We start from the raw sequence: 14334 nt of genomic DNA, 5'->3' as shown, positions 1-14334 counted from the left end.
TCTGCCCTGATCTGTTTAAAACGGGAGGCGGACGCCTTTTTTGTGACAATTATGAACAGCATAAGTGTCACAAAAAAGGCGTACGCCTCCCATTTTCAACAAATCACGCCAGATAACGATATCATTCCAGGTTATGGTTGGCTAGGAGCGTGCTATGCGGTGAAGCTCATTTTTAAGAGTGTACTTGCGCGACAGGCATTATTTGAGGGTAAGTTCTCGGAGCCCATCCTGTCCAAGCTATACAAGGACTCAAGTATAAACAATCGTTGATTACTCACTTCGACACATTGCGAGGTACAGTAACTTCGTCAATTTTGTACGAGGCTATTTTAACGTAGACCCTTTGCCAGCCCCCTGGGAATATCCTCATCCACACTCTTAGAAATGAACTTCACCGCATAGCACGCTCCTAGCCAACCATAATCTCGAATGATGTCGTTATCTGCCCTGATTCGTTGAAAACGGGAGGCGTACGCCTTTTTTGTGACAACTATGAACAGCATAAGTGTCACAAAAAGGCGTACGTCTCCCGTTTTCAGCAAATCAGGGCAGATAATGATATCACTCGAGATGATGGTTGGCCAGGAGCGTGCTATGCCGTAAAGTTCATTTCTAAGAGTGCAGTTCTGATTAATTCCCATCTCATATTAGTTGCCGCATCTTGTACGACTTCGATCACGAAAATTACCTCAAAGGTAAACCTTTTAATATCACCCCAAGGTCATTCGATCTTTCCCCGTCGTCACGTTCAACTCAACTCTACCCGGCGAAGCGTGCGCTGGTTATTTTATTATATCATAGTGACGCGATAAGGTTGCACCAGCTGCTAGCATGTCAGTCATTTCCCAGATACTGTACTTAAGGAACTTTGCGCCGCCGTTGGATACTCGGCCGGAAAAGCAACTCCTCTGATACTTTAAGAACTTGCGAGCTTGTTTCATGAAAATGCAGACATTATAGCGGAAATTATGATGATGATAATTAGGAGTTTCATGGTGCAACGACAACGAGGATCATAATGCGCCAAGACTCTGTTATAGCGGAAATGAGGATAAGCAGGTCCGCGCTACTGGAATGCAGGTGCGATTTTACTTACACCCCCCGTACTGTACATGCGTAAGCGCAAATACCTTGTCAACGCCTTGTGATTGTGTGACCGTGCATCCGATTTTTCAGTTTTAATTTGGTGTTCTTCGTTTTTGTTTTCCTTTTCTTTCCTTCTCTTCTTTTTCGTTTCCTTTTCTTTTCTTTCCCTTTTTTGGAACAGCAAGCCGACCTCCGTCTGACTGACATTTCCTTTCTTTTTTCTTAATAAACATTTCCCTCCACCCCCCGCAAATACCTACTACTTGCCGTTTAAATGAGCTTGAATGATGTAATATACTATGCCAATTATACACAAATAGTAATTGTGAACGAGTACAATTCTCCAACCGTTCATGGGCACCTTTTCTTCACCAAAAGGTTAAAACGTTAAAACGCTGTGGTGCCCTTACGCGTTATCTGCGCTGCAATATCCGTTCCACGAAACTAACTGCATATTTGTCTCTACTCCGACGCATCCTCAAATACACCCTGGGGACCCTAATACCGTATCTAACACTGCGAAATAAAAAATAAAATAAAGAAATGGTGGCATCACAACTCCTTTAGTGGAGTAAGTAGCTTGTACCTAAGAACACTCCCTTTGGGTGTAAAATTTACACCCTCCAAATGGAGTTCCAGCTTACTCCATTCTCAAGGAGTATCTATGACACCACTTACAGGTGCCACGCTGACATCATTAAACGGGTTCATGCCAACACTTCTGCACATGCTCTGGAATCCGTGGTATTTCTTGTGCTTTTCTTTTTGCTTTTTTCTGTGCGCGCATATGCACAAATAAGTAGCGCCATCCGCTGCCCCGTATTTCGCAGGATGCACCGTGAAAGGGAAGCGTTATCGTGGTACAGAAGAGGGAGGTGTGAAGTCATGCACTGCCACCTGGAGGATGGGAATTCTTGTAGTCCCAAAGAGCTACTTGTCAAATGAAACATGCGAGTTGCCCTTTTGTATTGTTGACTCTATGAGAGGAGCCACAGAAAATTGCGTACTCCCTGTGTGCTGCCCTTAGTGGCCTTCATTTTGCAGCACCCTCAACCGCAGTAAGCGGCGGAATTAATAATTAAAGAAACTGGCTTGTCAGAAGGTCATATGCCACGCGATATCCAGCCAAAAGGTGAAATGCTCTCCAACCGCGAATTTAGTGCAAAACTAATCATTAAATAACCACGACGATACACCACCTGAATAGCTGGACTATGGTACACGTGTTTATAAGTCGAAAATCTCCATACGAGAAGGAGGGCATTGTCATTCGCAACTTGTTCATTAAAATTTGGACAGGAAGGGAGAGTAACTTGGCAAATGCGTACAGCAAGAGGGAGTAACTCACTGACAGCGGAGTGAAAATTGAGTAAAAATGGGAAGTCACTCCTTCGTTACTCCCTTTATTCTGAGAGCGAACATTGTGAAGCTGGAGCATGTCCAGAGAATTGGGCCCCGATCTTGAACTCTGACACAGGAAGCATTACCCTTGTAGAGAAGGTGGAGTTCCTCTACATGAGTCCCGACCGACGGTGATGGTATGCCACGGAGAGGCGATGACGGTGGCCTATCTCCATGGACGCGCTGGTGGAACTGAGAAGCAGGTGCTCAAGGCGCGTGTCCATTCTCGTCGTTGTCCACCGGCCGCTACAGCACTCCCCCCTTCAGACGCGAAGCGGCGATAAAGCAGATGATATCCACGACTTCACTAGAGGAGGGCAGCGAGGGCGACCGTGGTTAACATGCACGGTTGAACAGGATGACGGCATGGCACACGGTGGCGAAGCATCAGAGCTGATGAGGCATCACGATCCGTTTGTCCGAGAAGAGCGGTGACGAGAGTGAGGCGCTGGCGCGGTGGTGGTGCTGGGGTGCCGCTACCGGTACGGGAGCCAAAGCTCAGAGTCGCAGGCGAGGAGAGGGTGAGGCTGTGCGAGCCGTTGAGAGACGCCGGCTGAAGCGTGCCGTGGCGTCGGCTGCCACGACCGGCAGGTGAGCGCGAGGCTCGAGTGTCGCGGCCGGCAGTGAAGGAGCGCCGAGGTGCGGTGAACATCGGACAGAAGTGATGGTTGATGAAGCTGTGAGGCGAGTGTGTGCCGGTTGGTGCTCGACTTGCGGGAAGGTTGCCTAATCTGGGATGGTACAAGGGCCGAATTACGCCGAACGTGGTGTTCATAGTTCAGGTCACCAAATGTAGAGGAGGTGGAGTTCCTCTACATGAGTCCCGACCGGCGATGATGGTATGCCACGGAGAGGCGTTGACCGTGGCCTAACTCTATGGCCGCGCCGATGGAACTGAGAAGCGGGTGCTCAAGGCGCGTGTCCATCCTCGTCGTTGTCCACCGGCCGCTACACCCTTATATTTAATGTTGACGCGTTCTAAAACCATTTTAATAGGCTCCCGCAAGAGCTTGTGGCGAATCACGGGCAATGTGGTGGGATATGCTCCTGTGGCTCAGTGCTTAGCGTGCTGGCCATGCCACGTCGACACTGAGAGGTACCCGGGTTCGAATTCCGGTGCCGGCAGTGTGCTATCTGTGGTTTTTCCTGGGTTTTTCTCACACGCTTTCAGACATATGTCGGCACAGTTCCCTTAGAAGTCGGCCCAGGACGCACATTTTCCCAGGGCGTTAGTCGTGACGTTGCCCTCCTCTGTGAGGCCGACAACGGCGAGCCCTTTCACCACCACCACGGGCAAACGCATTTGGTGCACGCACCATGGTGCATCTAACGCGCGTTATGGGGATAACGACACGTTGAGGATGGGGCTCTTCATGTGCGCTTTATATGTAACGGTAACGGTGAAATTATTTTTTGAATTGACCGAAGTTACAGTTAGCGTGCAAAAATAGTAACTGACTTACAGTTGCAGTTACTGTTTTTGAAATGTAACTATATAGTTACAGCTACAGTTACCACGTGAAAGTAGCTTAGTCGCCTTGAAGTTACCTTATCAGAAAAAAAAAAAAGCCCACATAAATGCAACTGTCAAAACTCTGTAACTTTGTTTCTGCACTTGTACTGTGTGAGCATAGCTATACCGTGCCATAAACAGATTATTTCCGATAGGCCTTAATAGCACGATGGGAGTTATTAGTCGATAGGTCGTCCTGGCTGCGCATGACACGACAAAATTCGTAGAATTCGTGACTTAAAAAAATGACAGTGTACTTGAAGCTACGACAAAACGACGCCAGAGAACTGATGCGTGGAAAACATTGCAATACCTCAGTAACTTAGCTACTGCTACTTTAAACAAAAGTCGTGACTAGTTCCAGTTGGTTACTTTTTGTAGGAAAGTGACTAGTTCAGTGACAAGTTAGTTGTAACTCATTTGCTACCCAAAGCCGATGTGTAGTTTCTACAGCCTCATACGATCCTCTGCATGCGCCCTACATAGTCAGGTTGGCACCGAACCGAATCAATCGATGAAGCACTTTCTCGAAAGATTCACCGCTTAAAACAAATTTTTCAGGTGCTAAAGGGTGACCTAAAATATCCGCCGTAATCTTTCTAACATTCTCTGATGTGCGTGTAGAATTCATCGTAGTCGACTCGTTTGTATTCCAATCAGCATTCTTTTGTTTACCGCACATCTGTCGAATGGAATGCGACTCCAAACCCTGCGATTTGCGCCAAAAACAGCTCCTGTTTCGTTGATTGCATAACCGCGATGCTCACTGCTTAGATATTCGTTTCAATAATGAGCATTCCACTATGCGTGCTCTTTCTCGTGTTCTTGTTTGTTGTTTTTTACCTTTAATTGCTCGCTGACTGGCTTTGTTTATGTTCCACCGTTCTAATCGTGCGATGTGCTGTCGCGAGCAGCTGAGGTCATGATGGGAATTGATGTTCTGAGGCTGGAACACATAGAAAGCACAAATACATATAAGCCTAAGAAATTAATGTTGAAAGAGGGAAGTCACTGAAAACGTTAGCTTGCTGTAGGACTCGAACCCACATCTTCGGCATTACCGGTTCAGGGCTCTTACCAATTGAGCTAGCTTAACACACCTCTCCGGTGACTTCCCTCGGTGCGTCATTTGAAGGGACAAAAGGGGGGGTCTGCTGAGTCGCAAATCTTCTCCTTGTTCGTTCTTGCTATGCGACGACAGATATCATCGGCGTATATGGTCAGTTGTGCCGCATATGATGTAGGACGCATTCGTTTGTGGATCCCAGCCATCATAAAGTTGAACAGCGTGGGGGACAGTACACTGTCCTGCGGGACCCCTGACTGGAAAGGTTTTGTGGAACTAATGTACACGCTAACAGACACGTCGAACTTACTGTCGGACAAAGAGTCTACAGTGAACCTCAGGAGACGCCCAGTGATCCTGGTTTCAGTTAGCGCCGATAAACAGGCTGGTTGTTTTACAGAATCGTACGCGTTCTTCACATCTAAGAACAGGGAAAGGCCGAATGCATTTGACTGTCTCGCCTGCCTTAGTCCAGTGGGCACTTCAGCAATTGCGTTCGATATACCTCTGCCTTTCCTGAAGTCTGCAATATGTTCAGGGAAACTTGTTCAGTGTTATGTTCAGTGACCTTGCTCTAAAGCCCATGACAGCCTCTCTTGAACAATTCTACAAAAAGGCGTACACTCCCTTCTCTCTTCGAAGCGACAACCCTATCTTTCGCGGCCATGCCTGGCAGAATCGCACCCTGATCATAGGGAGGAATGAAGGACTACGATTGTGCAGTCCAGTCGCATAATTTCACCTGGCTTCGATACTAAGCCTGTCAAAATCGTATCAAAATACTGCCCACCGAAACTTTAAGGAAGATTACACGTAACTTCATTCGAGCAGTCTACTCTGTGCTGCTCCTGGACCAACAGGACGCCCTATCTTTGGGCAATTTGAAGTACACTCTAAAAACTGCACTTCGCCGCATAGCAGGCTCTGTGCCAACCATTGCCACAAATGATAGAGTTATCGCTCGTGGTTCGAAGAGAAAGAGAGGGGCGTAGTCTTTTCGTGTGAATTTGTATACATGATAATTGACACAAAAAGGCGTACGCCTCCTTGTATCCTCGAATCAGAAGCGATAACCCTACCATTTGTGGCAATGGTTGGCACAGAGCGTGCTATGCGGTGAAGTTCAGTTTTTAGCCTATGCCTCACTTTTCTTTTCTTTTTTCTATAGTCGTGACGATGCCCACTTGAGTGCGGCCAACAACGGCGAGCTACTTCGGCACCCCTCTCCCCCCCCCCCCCCTCAGTTTTTAGAGTGCAGCTCTCCGCGAGCAACGTACAGTAGATCCGGAAATTCATCTTGAATACTGCGAGAGCATGGATTCCGGAAACGACAATGACATTTCAAGTACCGAAACGGTAAGCAAGCCATATTATGGCGATAGTGACAGCAGAATTAAACAAGTAAGTGTGACTAAGGGCAGCGTGAAGAGGTCAGCTACGTTTGAACAGCTGCGCAACCGTTTCAACACACCCCTGAAGAGAAACACGCGCTCACTGGAGTGAATAAGCGCCCACGCCGAACGCAAACGGAAAATGACTTTCACACACATCGGGGGAACTCGGGAACTTCGAGCTACCCGAGAAACAGTGCTTAATTCTTTGAGGATCGTACCCTACTTTCACTGAGTCCCAACTGTGTGCGCAAAAGAAAGATTGAAGTGTTGGACTGGCGCAGTGAAGACTTCTGGAGAAGCGGAGCGGAATGAACTGGAGGCCAAACACAGGTGTAACCTTCATAACACAACACTATTTCGGTAGGAGTGAAATCAGAACAGTACGTAGAAGGGAAGTTAGACTATGGTCACCGCACTCTTAAACATATCGAATTATGGGTTGAGGACAGATTAGATACGTCAGTACAGTATTGAAATTAGATAGCTTAGCTGTGTCGGTGGTGGAGTCCAGAGTCCGAAGTAATGCGTCCTGGGCGGAGACAGCAGAACAGGTGATGCTTGGTGTCGGGGATCAGCGGTGACCGCACACACAACACTTGGCGCACTCGGTCCTTGGTGATTGTTCCCCCGCACTTCGTCGACCCGATCTAGACACACAACCGTTCGCTTGCACTGTTGCTTTCCAACTCCCGTTGTGTCTCATGGCTGCATGCTTATCTGATGCATCCCATTTTGTCCTAAACTGGGCTTGTGGGGTTTACGCGGCTTCCCCCAGACGTCATCCCTGAAGAACCGCGCGCCAAGCAGGGCGAACATCTGTACCCATTTTACCGGTGGGTGACCGGCGGTGGGTTTCGAACCAACTACCTCACGCACGCCGGGCGGACGCTCTACCATTGGGCCACGGCTGCCGTAAGGACAACCTTGCACACTTTCAAAAAGACACTCGAGAGGATTCTCAACGCGAGCAGGCCAGAGACAATGCGGCAGGTGCAGCGTTTAGCCGGCTGTCATCTCCAGTTCATTCCGCTCCCGCTGCTCCAGAAGTCCACACTGCACCAGTCGACCGTCCAAAACCTCAACCTTTCTTTTGCGCACACAGTTGGGACTCAGTGAGAGTAGAGTACGACCCTCGAAGAATTAAGTACTGTTTCTCGGGTCGCCCGAAGGTCCTGAGTTCCCCCGCTGTGTTTAACAGTGACAGCAAAAAGTATAAATTCGTTAGAAGGCCTTCTAACGAATTTACTCTTTTGTATGTGTGTGCGCGTCATTTTCCGTAATCGGCACTGCGGTTATTTTTGCCTCTGTCCATCAGGATGCACAGCTTGTAAAGATAAACAACTTGAAGCTGTCGGAGTAGCTCACTTCGGAACCCCCTGGAAGGACATAAGATATCCACAGCAATCCCGCAAGAAACGTTATCGCTGTTGATGTCACCCCTCTCCCTGCAGCAAAGATTACCTTAATGAAACTGACGAATATATGTGCAATACCGGTACATGCCTATGAACCTCGTCCTTCAAACTTTGGTGTCGGTGTCCTAAAAAACATCTAGACCCCTCCCTCAATGAAGCTCAAACCCTAGAAGCAATCATAAGCGATTCGCCACTATTAGCAGCGTGCCGCATAAGGTAAAATGCAGGGCCCATCAGGATTATGTTTCTATGGGCAAAAAGTGACGACAGCAAACTACCTTCAAGAGGTAAGCATGCATGTATATCTGTTTCAGCAAAGGGCACTGCAGTGTGAAAAGTGCTATAGGTAAGGCCACGTATCCATCTGCTGCAATAGAAAACAAATTTGTGCAAACTGTGGCAGTGGCCACGAGAGTGACGAGTGCCAAACAAAAGAACCGCTATGCGTCAACTGTGGAGGGACCCCCCCCCCCCCCCCATGCTGCTGCTAAAGACTTTCCCAAACTTAAAGATCAGAGAGGCATTGCTATATCAAGGTCCGGTTTCAATAGTTTATACAGTCGACCCGCGTTTATCCGGACTTCATTTATCCGGATCCTGCGCTATCCGGACAAAAAAGCATGGGGACGGATTTCTCCCCACGTATTTCGCCCTCGTTTATCCAGACTTCAGCTTCCGGACTCGGACGAAGATTCCAGGGAACAGAAGTGACTAATACCCAACAATCGGCTTCAGTTATCCGGTCATTGTCCAGGAATGACACTTGGCCCGCACCTAGTTAAGCGAGGTCGAGAACCCTGGTCGTGGCCTCCTTTTTACTCACACAAAGACGGTGTTCCTAGGAAGAATTTTCTCCCTTTCCGACTTTGCAGGTTATACAAAAGTAATCCAATGAGCAGTCTGGTCATTTCAGACTGAGAAGGTCCGCAACGAGGACCCCTGCGCTGCAATCACACATGACGACATCGTCAGTATCGTCGCTTCCGATAGTGTTCAAGAAGAATCTGATGATGAAAGCGTGGATGCACCGGCTGTGACGGTAGAAAATGCGCGGGCGGCACTGAAAACAGCACTATTATTTTTCGAGCATCACAACAATATTTCGCAAATCAATGCCATTAGCAAAGGTTTGCAAGACTTGGATGCGTGTATTAGAATGAAACAGATGACAATGTATAGTTTTCCGTGTAATGGTCAATAAAGATGTCCTTTTACGATCACTCTGGATTTTCGAGTTTCACTTATCCGGTTCCCCCACTATCCGGACATTTTTACAGGAAACGAAATCGTCCGGATAAACGCGGGTCGACTGTACAAAGAGGCGAACAGTGTGAGCTGTCTTTTGGAACACGAATGCGAAAGTATATCGCGAACTCAACGAGATATTGCAAAAGTCATTGCCTTCCAAATGTAGCGCCGCCTTGGTTTGGATATGTCTGTGCCTCAGGTGAAGCATTTAGCTGCAGTGATTTGTCCAGACCCCCGTTACACGCCCCAAATGTTTGGCGACAAGTCCTAACCTTTTTACCTGTGCACCCCCTACAGGGGGCACCTTGCTATTCTACTACTTCAGCTGTGTTAACGTGTCGGTAATGGCAGAAGGGCAAGGGCGCAAGCGAGCTAGTACATAATTAATACAGTGAAACTTTTTCCGTGTAGTATTTTTCTTCAGTGTCGCTGGTTTCACTGTTGTAATTGTGTCGGTAACGATACGCAAACGAGCCGAGGCGAGCTCCATCTAGGAACAAACACAACACATGGAGCCTCCAAGAACCTAAGGGCCAAAGTCAACAAGTCATTCACGAAAAAGCCGATGAGCTCTGGTGCTCATTGGCTTTTTCGTGAATTACTTGTTGGTAATGATACGTTGAGCTGTTATGACGTAACTGTAATAATGATCCCCCCCCCCCCCAGATTTGTTCGCAACAACCTCCCGCGCTTGGGATTCTGGGCAAACCACTCCTTAGATGACACAGGTTGACGAACGCGACCTAGCTATTTTTTTTTTTCATATTAAATACGTTAACTGTAGGTAGGTATGTGAGTCACACAGAATAAAGGCATAATAATATTATTCGGGAGTCAGTGTACGCCAACATACTTATTATTGCTCTTTGCACATTTGCTTGGTGGCGGTACACAGGCTATTTACTTCAAAGCAATTCGTTGCTTAACAGCGTTTGACACGTTTGGGAGTTGTACGATTTTTTTTTCTGCATTACAGAGGTGATCTCACACGGGTAGACTTTTCCTGATGAACGCATACTCCTCGAAAGAGCGCACTAAACGTAGTTTTTCGTATAGTCAAACGCTTCGTAAGAGAGGCCGTTGTGGGGTTGGAAGGATGGACACTGGGCCACAGCAGTAACTCCTAATTCCCGTGAGACCTAAACTTTGGTGCAGTGTGGAAACAGCGCTCAGATGGCGGCCAATTGTTCTTGGAGCCGTTGGCTCTAGCGAAAGCATGAGGAAACATTATGCCATTCGTTCGATCTTTTTACCACCTGCTAGCTACTAATTGATGCCTCGATGAGTGGTCGCTTATGATGGCAATTGCGCCACTTGACCACAGGGAAAGTTGATCAATACGTCGACAGTAAGCAGATGGAAAAGTTTGCGGATGGGATTCGCGTGTATCTCGAACAAAATGCTGTTACTGCAGAAAAACAGCCTTGTGTTCGAAATATTGTGCCGGGAAAATTATTAATGCACATATGCGCTATGTGCGTTACGTTCTCTCTTAAATGCGCGTCATCTCAAGGTCAAGATCAATGCGAAATAATGTATCTTGGCTGTACATAGTGGTGTGTGAGGGAACATAAATACTGCACCGTCTTTAGACACATTCGGCAACGCGATGCCTACGATAAGGTGCTGCTTAGAGAAGGGTACGGTAGCGGGAAAGTATTTGCGCTAGTTTTATTTGGTAGTGGTATCGCGTTACTTTTACAGATTTGTAGCATTGCGCTACTTTGCGCAGAAGCAGTGCATGGGATGCCATCGACCAGAGACGCTGAAATGACCGCCATCCAAGCGACATTAATGAAGACAATGGTAATGAATGGACAATCTAAGCCAGTGGTAATTATACCCGACACAAAAGCCACGAAAAGAACTACGAAAGTCATCCTGCTGCATTTCAAATACTTGAAATTATAAAAGAAGTAACGGTTAAGAGTAATACAATAGCAGTGGGTACTACCGCACAGGGGCCTACCTGCAAATGACAGAGCCGACTTATAGGGTTTATTCACATGACGTCATCCGTAGGAGACCGCCACTGTCGCTAGCAAGCAGATGTGCTGCCATCGGCTGCCATATTGCAGGCCCCATCAAAGTCATTACCCATATCGCAGTCACCGTATATTTGACGTTTCAAAATTATTGTGCTCTGTGATTTGTAGCATATCCAAGTAATTTCTCTGTTTTCGATGTTAATAGTCATCTAAAAAGCATATGGCAGCGAACGAATGCGGGAACATAACTTCGAGGGACCTACAGTATGGCGGCGAGGTGACGTTAGTGAATAAAATCTATTGGCCACGGAGGCCGCAAAACTTCCACCTACATTGCTTGCTATTCCAAGTAGCCCTGGAGGGCAAAATGCTACCTACGAACATATGTGGCGCTTTCAATCCAATGCAAGGATATCGATGCGGGGTATTTCTATATGTTGCGTGTGTTCACTTTTCTTTCTTTTCATTGTTTTTTAGCAACTTGCCGCCCTTTCAGGCAGACAAGCCGCCTTTTCCGTAAACGTTACGCCACGCCTACTGTGTGCGCACAGCGTGCTATGCGGTGAAGTTATGTTTTTAGGTGCCGGACTGTATCAAGGCACAAGCACATACAGCACAATAGGGACGTATGGCTGGGCCAGGTGGTGCGTCGGTGCTGCGCCACCTACGGCTGGTTTCAAAAATTTTCTCAAGTCAACGTGCCCATTCGCCGCATGCTTGCCAGCGGGAGTGGTGTACGGTTGACCGCGATTCGCGATGCTGCGCCTGTTTTGTTCTTTCAGTAGAGTGCACGGAGTTGAGGACTTTTTCTCCCCTACCAATGTGAAGAAGGGCAATCTCTTCGTTAGGCACGTTTATGCGACTGAAGAAAGAATTGACGACGGTTCTGTTAGCATACATGCAAAGTGCGTTTCACAAGTGAAACAGCGTCGTCTACGATATCACCATACAGGTAAATGCGGTTCTGCTTGCTCACATGTATTCTCAATTTGCACTGGCTGTGCTGCATCACAGCATCAACGATACTATTGGTACTCAACACTTGCATTGGTATTCATTACGAAGATGTTTACACGGCTAGTCGTAGCTACTGATCAACCTTTGGTTCATGTGGTGTCTTATGTTTCAGCTGGACAGTCGACGCGCTCTCTTACCCAAGGCAGGTGCACATGCAAGGCAGCAATTAGTGGAAAATGCAAACACGCGGCGGCAGTTTGCATGCATATCAACACTGCGGACAAGTAGGCCAGGACAAGTAGGCCGCAAGAGTGGGGAAAACCGAGTAAGAAGCCGCAGCGGGATCAAGGGGAAAAAACTTCTGCTTTGTTCCCAGGTATCAATAAGCCTTCCCTGTTGGTGTCTTTTTGCATATTACACCCTGCCATAATAGAATTATGCTAAATGATAATTGTGATAAATTAATTCCTAACTTCGCATTCACACATTTACCTTTTCACAAATTTGAGCTTTTCATATGGTTTCCTGAATCTTTCCTCTCTGTCACTGAAAAAGTACTGTCTCTCCTTGTCCTCAGCTGGGCCCCTAAAGTGTATCCGGCACCTGTCATGCAAGCATTTCCTTCCGTGCACTCCTCCCTTGCCCAAGTTTTGAGCTCAATGAGGAAGACTGAAGTGGAAAGTGACTGTGAGGCTGTCCTCAGGGATCTTGTGTCTGAAGTTCCTGAAAAGGTGGAAAGGGCACGGCTAGCTCCGTTCCTGGCAGATATGGATCGACGTGACAGGGTGTGGCACTTCATGGAATGAACGAGAACATGCGAAAGTCGACTCATGCTTGTACCAAAAGATTTTCTAGCAAGGTTAGATGACCAAGCACAGCAGTTTTATTGCAACAATGTGATCTTGCAAGATGACACAACACACCTGGCAGCATGCACGATGGGGCAGTCAGAAAATGAGCGGTAGGTTATTGCATACTTCATCGATTACACAGATAATAGGTGAGTGGACAATATTACAAGCTACTATTTACTGTGTACAAGAGATAAACTGATGTTCTGAGGCTGGAACAACATAGAAGGGACAGATACAAACAAAGCCTCAAATTGCCTAAGAAATCAACGATGAAAGATGAAAGTCACTGAAAAGGTTAGCCAGCTGTAGGGATCGAACCCACATCTTCTGGATTGCCGGTCCAGGGCTCTACCAATTGAGCTAAGCTAACACGCCTCTCCAGTGACTTTCGGGGTGCGTCGCACCCCGACGCGTGACGCACCCCGTGCGTGACGCACCCCGAAAGTCACTGGAGAGGCGTGTTAGCTTAGCTCAATTGGTAGAGCCCTGGACCGGCAATCCAGAAGATGTGGGTTCGATCCCTACAGCTGGCTAACCTTTTCAGTGACTTTCATCTTTCATCGTTATTTACTGTGTAGTCGTTCTCGTTTACCATTTTGGTCCGATACCCTCAGGTGGTTCAAGGAACGAAAATGTAGAATAACAAGTTCTACTGCCCACCAAATCAAGACCCGGCAAACAAAATTTAAAGAACTGGCTGTTCGCATGATGTCAAGAAAAATGTTTAGCAATGCTTCAACCCAGTACGGTATGTGAGATGATACTGCCTCACTTGCAGAACTTTTTCTGAACGTGTCTGAATAGTGCAATGTAATTCTTTCTTTCACAGGCATTGCAACTGAAGGTTGTGCTCGGGACATGCTTCAGAATCAGCTGGGTACTCCAATCATACAGGTAGATCACGAAGCATCTCAATGTGTGAAAGCATGTCTTGCTGATTACATCCAATATTTACTGGCATGCGTTTTTGTCTTTAGGATACTGCAGCACCATTACTGTGCATCTTCAGTTGCTTCTCATCTATACAGAAACATTACGATTGGTTGTGTGATAACACTGCCACACGTAAGCATGCACATATAGATATATATATATATATACATCTGTGAAGCCTCAGTACAAGAGTTGCAGGACTTAGTTGAACTATGCAGTGCATTGAGCTGTTCTGCATCCTAGCCATAGTGCAGCGAAATCTCCACAAGTCAAACATCTGACACAAGGAACCCCTGTTCAACTCACACACTGTGGTGAACAACACTAACTATCGTAACGTGCACTGAATAAGTCACGCCATTCCTTAATCCAGACGAACCTGTCTGGACACTGAATGTTTGATTTATCGAGGGTTTGCTCTATATTCCGTAGTAAAATTTCACAGTCCACTCATTAAGATCAAACATGTGTTTCAGACT

At 47.0% G+C, this 14334-nt stretch overlaps 1 protein-coding gene across 1 annotated transcript in view; it reads left to right on the top strand.

Annotated features, from left to right (window-relative positions):
* Positions 1-14334, top strand: part of LOC135367143 (U-scoloptoxin(11)-Ssd3a-like) — a 237949-nt gene that overhangs the window by 161404 nt on the left and 62211 nt on the right. The window lies entirely within an intron of this gene.

This window comes from Ornithodoros turicata, chromosome 1 (genome assembly GCF_037126465.1).
Source record: "Ornithodoros turicata isolate Travis chromosome 1, ASM3712646v1, whole genome shotgun sequence".
In the NCBI taxonomy this organism is placed as follows: domain Eukaryota; kingdom Metazoa; phylum Arthropoda; class Arachnida; order Ixodida; family Argasidae; genus Ornithodoros; species Ornithodoros turicata.
Note: the sequence above shows the minus strand (reverse complement) of the source record. Positions and strands in the feature narration are given on the sequence as shown.